The 17,240-nt window shown below is 52.4% G+C and overlaps 1 protein-coding gene across 5 annotated transcripts in view; it reads right to left on the bottom strand.

Annotated features, from left to right (window-relative positions):
• The window catches only part of zmiz1a (zinc finger, MIZ-type containing 1a), a 71,137-nt gene that overhangs the window by 52,966 nt on the left and 931 nt on the right, over positions 1-17,240 (bottom strand). For all 5 annotated transcript variants that reach the window (XM_029175170.3, XM_029175168.3, XM_029175166.3 and 2 more), the window contains exon 2: positions 623-741. The gene's annotated coding sequence lies outside the window, so the exon portion shown is untranslated. The remainder of the gene's footprint in view (positions 1-622; positions 742-17,240) is intronic.

Raw genomic sequence — 17,240 nt, 5'->3', positions numbered from 1 at the left:
TCGTTCATTTACACTTTTGTATAAATGACCGATTTAAAATAAACACTTGTGTAAACCTAAATCTTATTATATAAACTCTAATGTAAACTAGTAGCTTACACAGTTATCTTTTAAAGCAGATTCACCCACACTGAAACCCAAACACAACTCGGAACTTTAGCTCAAGGTCTAGAAACTTGCTCAACTTGCTCTTGGTTGTCACTGGAAACCGACTCGGGCCCTTCTCCGTCTGTGCCAGTCCTGCAACTGCCCACTGCAGGAAATGTTTTTGGTAACAAACGCCTTCAGAATCGTGGCGCGATGGCATTGTGCTGTTCTCCCAGTATTGACACTGGCCCCAGGCTCGCCGGCACAGACTGGCTGGGGTTTTTTCTTCTTTCCAACTTTTTTCCCAAACAGGATCCTGCGCGGCTCCTCATAAACAGCAGCTGCACACTGCTTGGTTCCCAGCTCCTCCCCGGCCGCCAGCCCAAGAGGGTCCAATCAGAACCAGCCACATTACCCGCTCACAATGGCGCTGGATGCCAAGTCCGCTCCGAGTCGGAGCGGAAGAAAGGCCGGGACTAAACCAAGGAGCGAGTGCGATCACTGGGCTGTGTGAGTCAATGAAGGTTCCATTTACCTGCGTGAACTTTGACCTTGGTGGTGCCGTCGCTGGTGGTCGCCTCCCCCTCCCCCAGCCCGCCCTTCATCTATTCCTCACGCAAGGTCTCCCGCTGACCCGTTCCTCAAGCAGCGAAACTGTGGGGGCGAGACAGGAGAGAAGGTCGTTAAACATCTTTTAAAGGAACGGCAGCGCGACGGCGGTTCAGGCAGAGGACAAATGCATCACGGAGAAACACACCTCAGTGCTGAAAAATGCATGCGGGGAGCCATGGGGGACTTGGCTATGCTGGCCCTTTTACTCCAGCTCCTAACCCTGCCGGCGAGCCAATGAACCGCTGAACAACTGCACCACCCATCACCCTGACGCGCCTGTGTACTGCAGCAGTGCTGGATACCCCCCCCACACACACACACACACACACCGACACGACCCCACACCCACTGCTCAGGAACAATGTCCTTCCCAAAGGTTATCGGCAGCCAGGCGCTTGGTCAGCCCTCATCCTGAGTCCATTACACAGGGAGCAGCGAGATTCACTGCTTTAATACACCTCTCTTAGTTTCTCCTCACTGCTTCGCCGCACACTTTACAGGCTGATGCTAATCCAGAGAAAACCCTAAACACACACACACACGCACACACACACTAGGACTCTAGGGATCAGAGCTTCTAGTCACCTACAACGCGACTTATTGTGTGCTGTAAAATTTTGTTTGGCAGATGCGATGAGGATCATATCTCTCATTAGCTGTTCATTCAGATCACCGCTATGTGTTACCTGCCCAGCGCTAAACAACAACAAGACAAAATTAGCCATAAATGCCTCCAAAAATAAACCTGAAGCGAGTGAAAATTACTACAATTCTAATTCTCGGCTCCTGGTCATCTTGTAACTTCACACATGAAAGTCCCTTTGTGAGCTACTCCGTCACGTCGCAATAAGCCGGAGCTGCCATTGGTTGCTGATGACTTTGTTTTCCTCTCGTGCTGTTAACAAGCTCTCGCAGGCAGGCCGTAAAGCGACAAGTGCAAGGCTGTTAACATGGAGGCTGCAAACAAAGCCTAATGCGGCGTTCTTTGAAATCAACAGCTCTGCTATAGGGCCCTAGTCCTTCTCCTAAAGATTTATGACGACAACGAGCAAGAAAGACGCACCGCTCTCCGGTCGCCTCCGACCAGAGAGGAACCCATCGTGGCCATCAGGCGTGTGGGAAAGTGGATGAATTTTAATATCCGTGATGTTGGAAGGAACTAAAACAAAGACCCGATGTGTGAACACACCTTCAACTGCCTCAAGACTTCATCTAAAGTATGTGCTCTTAATATTTAGACAACAAAGCCTGAATGGTTTCACCAGGAGCAGGTCTGAATGCTGAGCGGGGCCCCCCGTACGTCCCAACACCTGCTCGTTCATTCACTGGGTCCACGCGGAGGGGAGGATGCGGGAGAGCCGACTGTGGGAAGACGCGGTTGGTTTTGGACCGGGGCCAAAGAGGAAGGGGACGGGGTGGAGGAGAGAGCCATAAATACACGAGGAGGCAAGCAGGTGTTGCAGGCAAATGTGATTTACAGGGCCTACATCGCATACGGTGGTGACAGGTAAGCCTATTAGGTTGATATTACCCAGCTATAACACGCACCAATAGACCCTCTGGAAACTTGGGGGCAGAAAGTGTGTAAAGGTGATGGTTTAAGAGACATATTATGTGACACTGTTGAGCTGGGCCTGGATTAGGTTCTAAATATTCTATAATTATGTCTTCATTTTACATTACAAACTGTACTGTGTCTTTTTTTTTACTACAGTAGAGGTTAGACTGAATTATAGCTTAAGAGCAAGTACAGGGCAAGCGTTTCTCCTCACGCTGAAATGATAGCGGGCTTCAGAGCCAAACGAGCACGAGAGGAGCCGAGCGCCAAGGAGGCAGCGAGGTTCGGCACATTGGAAACTGCCAGGGAGCAATCACCAAAGAATGCAAACGTTTATGAGACGCTAAATGCACTAGAACGCCGAGCGGAGATCAGCAATCGAGTTTCACTTGTAACACGGAGCGAGAGGCACGAGACCACGGGAAAATTGCTACCACTTGAGCGGCACACTACAGATGGTGTTGAGAGCAACACAGCACAAAGCAATGTGTTTCCTTAATAATGTGGTGAATATTACAGTGAGGAGCCGAGTGCTTCGTACGAGCTTCTGCAGACGCCAGCTTTTTATTTTTCCTCTCTCTCTCCCTCGCTCGCTCTCTGTCAGAAGTGTGAACTCTTTCATCCCAGATAAGAGGCTGCGGTAAAATCCTCAAAGAAAGTAATCGTGTTAAATGAGGTTTGTGTCTGTATCCATGACTTCTCGGTAAGCGCGTGTGTGTGGTCTGTGGGGGGGGGGGGGTTCTGAGAGAATAAAGTCCGTGTCACCTTTAAATCTAAACCCGGTCTCAACTCCCGTTTGACGATGGAGCTCGGTCAGACTTCCCTGAGTCCCTGAGGGGGGGGGGGGGGGGGGGGGGGGTAATCGTATCTGGCGACGTGGCCGCTCATCGGAGGAGATAAACCAATTTTCTGGGCAAACTCTTTAAAGTAATTCAAACAGTGAATACGACAAAGCCCAAGTTTGCTTGTTAAAAGCCTTTAACACTGCAGCGTTTACTTAGGACTCCCCCTGGGGCGTGTGGGGGGGAGCGGGGGGTGGGATGGGGAGGGCGCGGCTCGATTCATACGGACGGACACGTGCACGATCCGGCATGCGAACGCGAGCGCACGCGCACCTTATCGGCCAAGGCTGAGGAGGCAGGAGGGCTGTAAAAGCCGACCTCATCTCCTTAAAACAGGCAGGGCTGTCCCTGGGCGTCTTAACACAACTCATCAGCTGTTAAACCAGAGAGAGAGGCCGGGCAGTAAAAATCAATGCCCCCCAACGCGGCAAACAGCAGTCATTGATGTTCGGCAGGAAGAAAGAAGGCGCGTCTGGAGAGGCGAGGAGGACGAGGGAGGGGAGGAAGGAGAAGGGCCACGCTGAGCTAAAAGCAGCCGGCTAATATAGGTAATTGATTACCTCTATGCAAATAGAACGCTAAAAACCAGAGAATGCAATTTAAAGCAGCAGAGTCTCTGTAATCGATCGGCGCTGGGAGCGAGAGAAGCCATTTCCCTGCAGTCAAGATAAAACACTTTACTATGAGCTGTCAGATACTTATCAGGAGGAAATTAGCTGAGGAATACCATTTTCCCAAAACAAACAGGTCAACTGTTTCTCCTCCTCGAGTGGCCTTTGCCTCTACTTTGCTCCTGCTCTGATATCATCTGTTATTTCCTCCCGTTTAAATGCCAGCGGCGAGGAGGCCGGCCCGCGCTCTCATTGACACGGATCATTTGTAATAAAAAAGCCAGAGAGGAGGTTTCTGGCTGTGCCGTCGGATCCTGGGAGCGACCCCTAACGCACAAACACGCACACAACGCGCACACACACACTCACACACACAGTGACGCACATCCGCCCCGAATCTCAGAGCCAGATCTCGCCAAAACAATATTTGCTTTTTTGGATTACAGTTAGTGCCCCTGACGGAAAAGAGAGAGCGAGTGTGTGTGTGAGTGTGTTGGGGGGGGGGGTGTATAAAGAAAACACAGAACAGAGCACAAAGAGACGTCGGAGCAGGCGGCAACCCACACAGCTCTGCCTCGCTGGAGAGAGGAGAGGGCAGCTCCGCGTCAACATCAACACGGGTTCCGCAGTCATCGCTCAGCAGGTAATTATGATAACAACATGTTCCCTAGGCAGCATCTCTCTGATTTAGTTTCTGAGCACTTACCCTCCCTAAAATCTCCTCCCGATAACATCTGATATGATTACAAAGTCAAGATCCTTTTCAAGGAGCGCCCACTTATGTGCCTCTAATTTGGTGTACAGTAACTCCTTCTCCCGCGACTGCGCCGCCGCCGCTCGGCTCATTGTTCCAGCTTCGTTCACATGTGGCACCGTCGCACGAGGGAAACCAACCCCACCTGCGGTAACGAACGCCCTCGGCCGCGAGCGCTGCCTCGCCGACGCGGGGAAACGCGTAATTCCACTGCGTGAATTATCATCCGGTCTGAACAGTGGGAGTTTGGCCCTGAATGGAGTCAGCGGCGGTGACCCTGTGATTACCTCTGCGCCGCGGCATTTTCCTTGGCCGCCATCACAGCCGACCCCTTAAACAGGCAGCGCTGCTCCGCAGCAGGCCCCGGCTGTTGACACGCTGAAGACATTTAAGATAATCTCAGAGATGTCTCTCTGTTTTCCAAGATTACATCTTCAAAGGGGAAGCGCGGCCGGCAGCCTCTACTTGAAAGGGAGGGAGACGCGGAGGGCTCTTGTTCTGAAGGAGGGGGCGGAATAGCTCAAGAATGCAATCATGGCTCTGGAGTGGAGGGAGGCCTGTCTTGGCTGGCTAAACGGGCAGGAGGGGAGGGGAGGGGGGCGGGGGGTGCACAGGAATCAGGCCTGAAAGAGAAAACACACCTGCTGGATGGCACGAAACAGAAGGTCGACTCAACACCGGATCAACTCACTACTTACACCACTTTAAGTTATTTTACAGATGAAAACGCGACAAAGTGCGGTGTTTGCCAAGTAAAGTTTATAAATCCCCATAGGGGAGATCTGTCCTCGGCGCGTGACCCACCCTGACTGTGTGGGTCTCGGAAACTCAGCTGATCATGACTTAACTCCCGCGCGGCCCCCGGGCAGCTCCCGCCCACGGCGGCTTCCTCGCGCTGCATCATCACACGGCGTCGACACGCGGAGCTGCGGAGCTGAGATGTGTCGCGCTCAAATTGCTCGGGAAGTATTAAATGAAGGCAAGAAATTGATGACTCATCTCTTTCAACAAATGTCAGCAGTGACGTCCTCGGTGGCTGCGAGCACCTCTCCGTGACTCACGGATGTGGCTGCTAACGTGGCTCTGACGGACGCAGCGATTACGCAGCAGTATCTCTTCCCCGCGCGATAAAATCGCTCCTAATGATAACATGGAAATGCTGCGATACATATTCCTACAATGGCGGTGATATTTCTTAATCCCCTTCCTGCCCGGTGACATCATCGGTGAGTCAGCCGCGCTCAGCAAGCAGAGCGAGGTCTGTCTGTTATCAGCTGTACGCCATGAGACAAAGAGGCACAAGTCACACAACCACCACGAGCTATTTTGGAGCCGCAGAGGAGGAGGACGATGGAGGAAAACAAATCTGTCATCGGCGGGAGGCTGAGAGCGGGCAGACGAATCAGCTGAATCACAGCCGAGTCTCACCGAGAGGAACTTGTGTGAGAACGCGCGGCGCTGGACGTCTAGACGGGTGAAGGCGGCCGGGGGGGTGGGGGATTGGGGGGGTGGGGGGTCGGCTTCCGGCACAGAGCGGCTCCTGTGATGGAGCTCTGCGGTGGGCCCCTCCTCCGCCCCCCTCCCGCCTCACTGGCCACGGTTGAAAAATGAATGCAGCAAACTGACAACACTTAGGGCCTCTCCCCCCGCTCTCGCCGGCCCCCCCCCCCCCCCCCCCGCCCACCGAACGGGATCAATTACCGACGCAGGGCTCCGCTCAGGAGCGCCGAGGAAACAAGAGGCGCTCTCCCTCGCGGAGGTTGAGTCGAGCCCGTGATGAGCGGCGAGCAGAGGGGAGGAGGTGGTAACAGTGCGTCTGCCTCGCTCTAATGACAGCGGCAGAGTGGATTAGCGAGCCTCCTCACCCATCAGCATCACTCCCCCCAGTAAGTGATAGAGCATGTAAATAACCAGTTATGGCCACTGGAAGGAGGGGAGGGGGAGCGAACGAGGCGGCGGCGGCGGCGCTAATGAACTGAGGGAGCCCCGCGATACGCCGGCACGCCGCCCGCGCCTGTATGCGGCAGGAGATTTCAAGGAGTTCAATTTCTACAACATCAGCCAAGTAATTCAAATGCGGCACATCTGACTGGAGAGGATAACATAAAGAAAGGCATCAGCAGAAATGGCAGCAGGCGGTAATCCCCCGGCAGGCCACTTGTGTTTGCCGCGCAGGCAGGCAGCGCTGTCAGCGGCGGCGCCCATACAGGCCTTATCAGTGGCAGCCATAGGGTCCTTCTAATAACCCTGCTGACGACAGGCGGGCGGAGGGGGGGTTGATGGGTGGGTGTGTGGGTGCTGGGGGGCACACGGACCGGTTTCACTTCCCAGTTGGCCAGGTATCAGCCTGCCTCTCCGCGTGCTCTCCAAGCTTCTCCTCCCCAACTGTCACCGGGGTCTGAACGTAACCCGGCGCTCCACCTGTTGACCCCACCCACCCACACGACCAGCGTCTGCACCCCCCCCACTGGAGGCGGATCTGGCTCCAGCATCATTATCGCCATTCAGAAGGTCAAGCGCAGTGCTTCCAGCCTCCTCGTTGTGATTTATTCCTTTGTGCCATTACCTCTGCTCACATTAATCTCCATCTGTAAATCTAATCACACTCCCTCACCGCCGCGGCTCCTGCTTCACCCGGGACAGAAGCCCCGGCCGACAGGAAGCAGCTTATGTAAACAGGCCGCTGTTGACGGTGGCTCCCTGTGATGAGAGGCGCCGATCAAGGCGCAGATAGGAACAGGTATCACTTGAGCGTTTCTTTTCAATTACTCCCACCATTCATCACTATCTGGGCAGGCTTCATCCCTCATATACGCTCTAGTATCTCTCTGTAGCTGCTCAGCTTGGACCCAGGTCATGTTGGTGCAGCGCCGCAGAGCAGCGCACGCCAGGCGCCGCCAGGCTCCGTCCGTGGTCAATGAGTAACCCGAATATTGACACCAGTAAATCAAGGTGACGCAGAGCCAGAGCGCCAAACAGAAGCACTTGCGAGGGCTCCACGAACGCTTCAAGTGCCATAAAACCAGAACCCCTCGCGTGCCTCGAAGCAGCCTCGCAGCTCCGGACGCTCTGCTCCGCGGCTGTCACGCACGCACGCGCCGCGACTCAACCGGGTCGCTCTCCGAGAGAGCTCCCCGTGCGAGGGCGGTGACACAGCGGCGCCCGCGGGCCCCGTCGGCCCGTCTGCGCGCTGCTCGGATCGGGACCGCAGAGCACGCGCTCGTGCGCCGGCTGACACTTCGGAGCGACCGCTGGGTTCTCGGCGCCGTGCGTGGCGTGCGAGTGTCTCACAGTGAAGACAGAGCGAGGCGCTTCAGCTGTTTGGAACACGCAACCGTCGCTAGGTGAAGCCCAGATAGAGCGGAGATCAGGGGCCGCAGGTGAAACGCACAAGTATTTCATCAAATATCAGTGCAAGAGATTATAAAAACTAAAACCTAAGATAACAACTGATGCTGATGTCTTCCTTTCATGAGAATAAGCCACCGGTGCTAATTGCTAAATTGCGCAGCGGGCGAGCTGATTTTTGGGAAGTCAATACGAAGCCTTAAATCTCTTTGACAGATATTATCAACTTAAGATTTCAACATGGCGACTGATATTTTATGTGCCACCAAAATGCAAGGAGGGAGCTTTCAATAATTAATTGTGCTGGAGCTGGGAGATTTTTAACCGCTCTCCTCCTGTTATCAATCATTAATGGAGTTTCCATCAAAAACACTTCAACCCCTCAAGTATCAAATCTCTCTTGAAAGTGGAGGACCCACATTCAAACATCCCACTTAATCAAAGGGCACACAATATGCTCGCTCCTTCTCTCTCTTTTTTTTTTCGCTCGTGCAAATTAGGATAATAACAGCACAAATTGCAAAAATTGTTCACAGCCGAAGTGTAAGAGCGGGCATTTGAGCCGAGGTCTCCTTGCGAGTGATGGGGGTTAATGGGAAAATTCGAAATGTTTAAATTGCGGGGAGGACAGAGGCTGCCAGCCGGGGCGCTGGCTGCGTCGCCCTCTTTACCATATGCATGCGGAGCTGTTTAAAGCAGACCCTGCTCTGCAACGCTGCGAGGCCCGGCTGCTCAAAGTCACGCAGGACACAATGTGCATCAGCGCTTTGGAGGGTACAGCCTCCAACACCACATGCACATCCCATAACTGCAGCTCTTAGCTAACAGTCGCATTCCTAATTACCCACCAAGTTGTTTTTGACAGGGTTGCGTGCCGGTGATCAGAGCCCCCCCCACCCCCCACCACCTCCCACACTGTCCCGTCTCCCGGACTCGACCTTGCCTGTCATCAGGAGAAAACACAGTTTTTCGAGCTGCTGCATAACAGGCGCCCCGGGAGAGGACACTAAGAGGCTTCTGGTTAAAAAGAAGGAGCTTCCGGCTTGATGAGTTCAGGTGCAGAAGGAGGCATCTGGATTCAGCAGGCAACTCCGCTGCTGGTTAAGCGTGGACCGAGATAAGCCAGCGTGCAGTTTACCGTGTTAGAACCCAACGCCTACACGTGGCAGACGTCACCCTGGTTCAGCGGGCTTCTTCCACTGCTGCCAACTTAACTTCAGGCAGTCTGCTGCTCAGGAAGCGCTGACTGGAGGATCGCATTATGTTGCGGGCGATTGGTAATAGACAGGATGGGATGCACAGCACAGCACAGCACAGCACAGCACAGCACAGCGATGGGGGACCCGGGAAACCGTTTAAACACTGACAGCAAGACAATGTAAAGGACAACCGTATGTAAATCTGATTTCAATCCCACTATTATCTGCACTTTAAAAAAACATTTGCATTCAGATCATGGAGCCTTGGGCTTCATCCAATAAAGTGTCACGGGTCAATTATCTGTGGAAAGATAACAACCACGTCTGCCATTTATCTAATCCCCCAGATTCATATTAAGTAAACACGATGTGGAGATATTCCTTTTGAAAGGGACAGGCGTCATAAAAGGCTCTAATCTGCTCGTCACACACGGCCTTTTACTTTGCAACCGCGCTGACTCACACGAGACGAGCTGAATCAAAGCGGCCCGGCGTTCGGTGACTCAGGAGCTGTTGCCGCGGCGTTGAGTTCATCAAACGGCTCCACTGTTTTATCTTAAAGGGCCAAAACCGGCGGCTGGCGGAGCCCTGAATCACCGGCCCGCATCTCGGACGGCCTCAGTCGGTGAAACGCGAGCTCAGCGACCAAACGGAACAGAGCCGAGCTTCGTCATTCATCTTCGTCAACTCCAGGCGCTTGTAGATGTACTCTCAATCAGGAACCACTGCACTCTGCAGCAGTTTCTGTTTAAATGTGGAATAAGAGGCAACTAAACACTCCGTGTACTGTGATGGATAAGCCGCCTGACTCCAGCCCCCTCTGAGTTACTTTTCATAATTAGTGCAATGAACTGAGACAAATGGCAGCGTGGGAGGTAGGAAATCAATCGGGAAATGTAAAACGTAAACGTATGCACATGTAAAATACTAGTGAAAGTGATTTGTAGCTACAACAGACAGTCGCTCTCCGACACGAACGCCCGAGCTGGATAGTGACTCCGAGGAAGCACCGATACGTGTCACTCAGGCATGCGAGGTATTAAACTTGGCAGACGCTGAACACGTCAATCCACAGCCACACTATCTAACATAACTGAACAGAAACAATTAACACCCATTTGTTTGTTCTGTCATTGACTTTGGCATTAATGGTTTCGCCCCAGGCGCCCGGATCCAGTTTAACTGTCAAAATCCTCTTTTCAGATCAAGCGCACGTCACTGCAGCTGATTAAACCGACGTTCGATCCCCCCCCCACACACACACACACACACGCGCTCTCTGCACCTGTGCGTCTAAAACAGAAGCGCTGCACTGCCAACCCACTTTGACTCTTGCACAGTCCACGCGACAGATGCTCCGCGCACAGACAACAAACAGATTAATACCCCGGCGTGTGTTCGGCTGGAAGCAATGGGGAATTTTAATGAGCGAGACAGAGAGGCAGAGGCAGAAGAAGACCAAAAGACACGGCGCTCAGATTGCTTCCCGTGGTGTCTGGACTAGCGGCTGCTACTCTCCGTGACCCCGGGAGCTTCAAGACACAGATCAGATCAGGGACAGTGTGCGACAGATGTCTGCCCCAGCGCTCTGTTTCAGGCGCGAGTGCCGCCGGCAGACGCACGCCGAGAGGAGAGGATGGGGGAGCGAACAGGGGAGAAGATGGAGGCGATGGAATCAGGCGATGGAGTCCACGTCAGGCAGTTTGGTCTTGGGTCAGAAAGTGAGCATACCTGGAGGTGTGACTCGCACCATGCGTGGCCTGGGGGGGTGCACGAAGCCTAAAGCAGGGCAGCAAATGCGACAAACCATGGCGGATTTAGTGTGAATGTGCAGCAAAGACAGTGAGACAGTGACAAAACTAAAAAGCCTGTTCACAAGCCTTTCATGGCGCTACACAAAACTCCACGCCTGACCTCTGCACAAAGACTCTCCTGCTCCACTTCCGCTTTGAGGAGCAACACAGGGAAGAAAAAAAAAAAAAAAGCAGATGAGTAGAGAGAAGAAGGGAGCTAATTATAGCCTCATCGCAGGATGGCCAGAAAACAAAGTTGATTATCATCATCGTCAAGGAGGCACAAAGGAAACCTGCTGCCTCCCCCCTTCCGCCGCAATCCAATAGAGAGGCTTTTAGCCTTCGTAATGATTTAGAAAGTGACAAGTCAAACAGATTTACTGTGACAGCCTGAAAGGGACCAGCACGAACACCATTACGCCTCACGTGACCAGATCCCTCCACCCGACCCCTCCCGCCTGTAGCCGGGGCCGGCGAAGAATGAGGCTGGCTCAATGGGAGCAGGCAACAAGCCCATTCAATTCCCCCTCCGCTCAACACGAGCCCCCTTCAAACGCGAGGGAAACGGCTGCGCTTTGTGGAAGTTCCTCACTTAAAGCGACAGCCGGCCAGATAAGGATCTGTTCACGGGGGAAACTTGTGGCACGGAATAAATGGAGATAGCTTTGTACGATTTCACCGCCGTCACCCCAAGGTTTATCAGATTTAATGAGGCATGAGCGCGAGGTGAAAAATTCAGTTTACGAGAGCAGCTGAAAAGCACTCGACAACAGCCTTGGCCGTTCCAGTGGCCATGAAACCCCATTATCAACTCTTTAATCTGCAGTCATTAAAAATGGAAACGTTGCACCACGCTTTTTATTAATATTAGCTTTTGAATGAAGGAAGTGCTTTTCTTGCCGGTGGTTTCCATCTGTATTCATTGAAGGCAGCTTCAGGATCTGCATTTGACTTTTAATTTCCGTAGCCCTGAAATGTGGAGTAAATTTGTGTTTGTGTAGCGCGAGTCCCTCCTGGGCCGAGGGCTCTGCGCCTGCTGCAGTCGTCCTTCCCTTTTTCTAGGAGGTGAAAAACTCCTTGGCTGCTTCAAGCTTTTGAAAACAGAGCCACCCCTAAAACCACCAGAGCTTGGCGGCGGAGGGATGTGTGCGGCGAATTCTCAAGGAGCAGAGACCCTCGGGCTACGCAGATTTCGTTTCCCCCTTTCTGGCTTCCAAAAACAAAGGAATTCCACAAAACCAGGGCAAGACCTCACCCCGAGCCACCACGGAGGCGGCCGGCGGCTGATGCTGCGATCCCCACTTCCCTCTCACCCGTACACATATTTCACGGTGGCGTGCACCCACAAAAACACACGGCACGGCCGGCGGCGATCTCATGCAACCATCGACGAGACACACCTCTGTTGTAATACTTGATCTCCAGGGAGAGGCGGCTAAAGCGACTCGACTCAGGGGATGGGATCCTCAGCCAAGCAAAGGTAACAGGGAGGCCGTGGAACAATATGGCTGAGATGGAGAATAATGGTACTTGATGATGCTAATGTCTGTAATCTGGAATAACGGGTGACAAAAAAAGTGGAACATTGTGATTTGATCCATATCTTTATTAGGATATAAGGATTCAAACACAAAATGCTAGAATTAACACATTTAAACTATTCAACTGTATAATAATCAGTTTTATTTGGCAAATACATTCTTAAGTATGTTCAAAAATCAGTTTATTGTGAGTTTATTAATGTTGTGTATGTCAGACCTATTTCTGATTTGAGGCTTTGCCCTTTAAAATAATAAAACACAGGGAGTGTTGGTGTTTTGTCAATAATGTTTGCCAGATAATTAAAGAGCCCTGGGAGACAATGATAAACACTGTTTAGAGCCTGATCCCTGGCAAGAGCCAAGCGGTGTGTCATTGCTGTCTCCGGAATACACACGATTACCCTGGTCTCATTACTGACATGATAAACGATGGCTTCCACCGTGGCTTTGGTTTTCTTGGAGGACGCACTTTTAACAAAGGAGCCGATTAGAAAGAAGCGGTGAAACACCGTGCTGCTGAAACAGTGCCGGGATAAATGAGTCTGCTTATCTGCAGCGTGATCGCAGATAGTTCATAATATTTAAAAAACTTGGGGCTGCTCCACTGCTGGACTTTCGAATTCAAACTATTATTTGCCTCTTTATTTGTTTCGCTCCTTGTCTCCGGCTCACTGTCTGGTCTGTGATGCTGAACATGCCCCTTGATCTGAGCCGCCCAGGCGGGAAAATGAAAGGGATGTCAGCACTCAGAACCCTGGGAAAGCTCCTGGCTCAACCACAGAGCGGCAAACACATGGCACGCAGGGGTTTGTGTCATTGGACAAAGTCACAATATGGTAAGAAGGTTTCATAGGTCAACATAATTATTGATCCCAACCAAAAACTGGCTTCATGAACCCTTCCCTTGTCCCTAACCCTAACCATCACAACTAAAGGCACACGTCTAACCCTTGCTTTAATCCAAACCAAGACACAATTCTAACCTCAGCCCTAAAATCACATCTTGACCCCCAGGCCTTCAAATTTGCGGGAACAAACCAAAGGGCCCCACAAGTGGCCATAGGGCTCACTTTGGTAGAAAAACAAGTTTTTTTTGGGCCCCACTTCGATGTAACCGCAAGGACACACACACACACACACACACACACACACACACACACACACACACACACACACACACACACACACACACACACACACACACACACACACACACACACACACACACACACACACTAGCTGTTATCACAGGAGAGGAATAAATGCTGTCTGCTTGCATTAGTAAATCCTAGTTAATTTACTTTGTCAGAAAACAAGGAAGTATGTTTCCCTGGAGGCCATGTTGGAGACAATTCGACCGCCTTCGGAGGAGCTCTGCCATCACTCTCCATCTCCCACGCAACCTCCAACAGAAAAATCAGCATCGCCGCGCAACGGGGCCGACTAGACGAGAGACTGTTTATAGCGCAGAATGATATTACAAACGCGGCATGCGGCGCAATATATTTAGAAAAGGATTCATTACGGTCTGGAAGCCAAAATGATTTGCGACACGCTGAGCAGAGGGCAATGACAGTTTATTTAAAATTAATTCACGTGGAGCGAAGGCGCGGCGCGTTTCAACAGGGTTGAGCGTAGTCACGCTCCCGTGCCGGACGGGGCCGGTCTAACGCCTGGCATGGACTCAAGCTGCATTAGAACGACGCCCGGGACGGGTCCTGAGTGGCCGTGGGGCGGGTGAACCCACGCGGGGGGCACCGTGTAAGGTGTGACGACCCCGTGGAAGGGGGCCGCGGTGCTGCGGCATCAGAAGGGACGGGGCGAACGCGGCGGATCAGCGCCGACAGCGTAAACTCACTGACCCAGCGTGGGGAAGGGACTAATTAGTGACTGTACTTACAACTCAAAGGGAAGGGAGCGAGCGACAAGAAGAAGGGAGGGCGCGTGGGGAGGGGGGGGGGGGGGGGGGGGGGGGGTGATGTGCACACACAGAGCAGCATGCAGTTGGGGGATGAGGACAATGAGTTTGTTTAGCTTAAACAGGATTTACAAGCCAAACAGACACACGCCAACGCCACTCACTCCGACACATACTATCACTTTTCCTCTCTCTCTCTCTCTCTCTCTCTCTCTCTCTCTCTCTCTCTCTCTCTCACTCTCTCTCACTCTCTCTCACTCTCTCTCACTCTCTCACCAACACAGGCTCACGGCTGAGACAGGCTCTGCGCGGATTTCATCAGCAGGACGAAGGAGGGAGGAAATAAAAAAAGTGAGGGTAATTGCTTGCGATGGTGAGAAGTCTTGAGTGCAGGCGGCAGCGGTGGGCGAGCGGATGGATGGGCGGACGGACGGAGAGAGAGGGAACATTTTGTTCCTCCTGTGCGGGCTCCGGCTCGCATATTGTTCCCGGTGAGGCCGGGTGTCATTTATGATTCAAGGGCCCCGGCCTCTCGACGGATGGGAACGGGACGTGGCCATTGTGACATCCTCCGCATTCGCTCCTCGCGGAGCATCAAATCAAACATGCATGAGACGGGGACGGGGACGGGCCGGCACAACTTCTCCGCACTCTGCCTCCCTCTCGCTCTCCCGTCTCTGGGAGGAAAAAAAAAAAAAAAAAGCACTTAGGCGACTGCATCTCCAGATGTGTGGGGAGCTGGAGGTTGAAGCGACGCCTTTGCAGAAGCACACGATGAGCTGATCTTTCCCCAGTATTACATTCACGCTGCCAACACAACATGCAGCACATTCATTTCAAGATAAAAAATAAATAAAAATACGCAGAACTTGACTGGCGGCTTAATATATCATTTCCACAGTGTTTATTTATTCAAAGAAGGCTTCTGCTGCGTGCAAGCGTTCCTTAAGAGCACCGCCCTGTTTCACACACCTGGTCGGACGGCAAACAATGCCGCCCGTCGTTGCGCTGCAGCGTTACTCGACCCGAGTCTCTGCAGCCGCCTCAGGAGGACGTTTCAACGGCCGCGAGCCCAAAACCCACAGCTCGGAGGACGGCGGAGACAGGCGTGCGGCGCTGAGGGTTCCTCGTCCCCGGCACCTATGATGTCACCGCAGACATGACATCTGATGCACCGGCTGCACTGCAATTGCCAGGTTTTAGCCTGAACGGAGTTATGGGTGGGATTGCAACAGCGCTTAGGAAGTAGTTAAGTGTCTGACACGAGGACACAACCTCCTTAAATCAGGCTTTAAACAGAAGCCACGCAAGTTTTTCCTTATTAAAAGACCAAAGTAGGCGCATTGAAAACAAAGGCCCGGTGGCGCTGCCAAGTTTAACCACAAGTGCGACGGGAGACAGAGGGGAGAGAGACGGAAACGGAGGCCGACTTCTGCTCGGGACGCGGGCGGGCGCGTTTGGGCCAACGGCGAGACGCCGCCGACCGAGCGGCTAAATGAAACGTCAGCCCTGTCAAAACATCGATTAGCGCCGGGCGCGTTCCACGCTGTCAGCAGGCGGCGGCTGCACTGCGCACGGCCGCGGCTCGGCGAACTGCTGAGGAGCACAAAGCAAATTAGTCAGACACGAGCAATTAGTCGGGATTGTTTCGTTTTCTTTTTTCTCACGGGTTAAAGGAACCCAGGTAGGGTTCAGAAACTAAGTGCTTCCTGTGAAGAATCCAGGTGTTTACAACTGGATTTATTACACAGAAAAGTCATCTCTCCACTTTGCCCGCTGGTTTACACCAGTGTTCCCCCTCACTTCCACCATCGTGTCCTTCACATTATGACATACAGGATGAGAGAACCGTTTGTGAGTATGTTTGCATTCCCATTCAGACCCCCCCCCCCTCTAAATTTGATTTCAAAGCGTGTCTAGTGGAACCTTTAGCTCGCTTAGTGAATCAGACACTCTTCTGTCTTGTCTCGCAGCCTGGCTGGCTGGTTGCAGTGAGGCCCCATGAGGGACAACAGAAGGAAAGAAATCTCACACACACGCGCGCACGCACACACGCACACACACACACTTCCAAGTTTCAAACACTTGCAGATGGCTTTAATTCCTTGCCCTCTTTCTTTCACAATTTATCAGGTAACCCACTCTGAACAAGTGTGCTTTTCCTTTCATGCTTTGCTGAGATCACTTAATGCTGCTCTGGGCCTGTCAGAAGGAGCAAAACAAGTTGAACAGCGCTAATTAATGTGACGCAGCTGACAAGTGTTGCCGCTGAAACAATTTCATTACATCACCGGTTTAAATTTACCAAGAAAGGAGACACTGGAGGGTGCACCCACTCAGACTCTGTTTGCATACTCACTGACGCCGCCGAAAGGGGGAGTGGACACAATAACAAGAACACCTGCAATACAAAGCAACACTCGCGCAATAAATACAGACTGTGTGCAGCCTGTGATGCTCTAATTTTAGCTCAAGCGGCGTCAGATCGAGTAGGAAAGTTGGCTTTCAGGGCTCGTACAAATGAGTGATTGCTGGAATATCCACAGTTGTTATCTGGCCTGTGTTGTGACCATAGCAGTGTTGTAACATGGCTGTTTATAGATTAAGTATAACAGGCATTTTTTAGTAACACAAAACTCCACACCTCCGCTCTTCATCACGCTTCCCATCAACTTCAGCTCTTGCTAAACGGCCCTTTCCTGAGTTTGGCTGACTTGTAGCCCGGAGCACTGGAACAGCACGAGCCTCCTCCTCCTCCTCCTCCTCCTCTTCCTCTCTGCGCTGCACTCTGCCCCGGCTGGCCTCACATCCAGACGGGAGGAATTTAATGGGGAGGGTCCGTCGGACTTGAGGCGGCTCGTCTGCCCCGCTGCAGAACTGTTCTGCAAACGTGCGGCGCCGCCAGCCTCCGTTTCGTACAGGCCCAGTGTGTTGTAGGTTCCAGTGCAGCTAATTACTGGAAAGCGTGGACGTTAGC

The sequence above is a fragment of the Betta splendens genome, chromosome 15 (genome assembly GCF_900634795.4).
Source record: "Betta splendens chromosome 15, fBetSpl5.4, whole genome shotgun sequence".
Taxonomy (NCBI): domain Eukaryota; kingdom Metazoa; phylum Chordata; class Actinopteri; order Anabantiformes; family Osphronemidae; genus Betta; species Betta splendens.
Note: the sequence above shows the minus strand (reverse complement) of the source record. Positions and strands in the feature narration are given on the sequence as shown.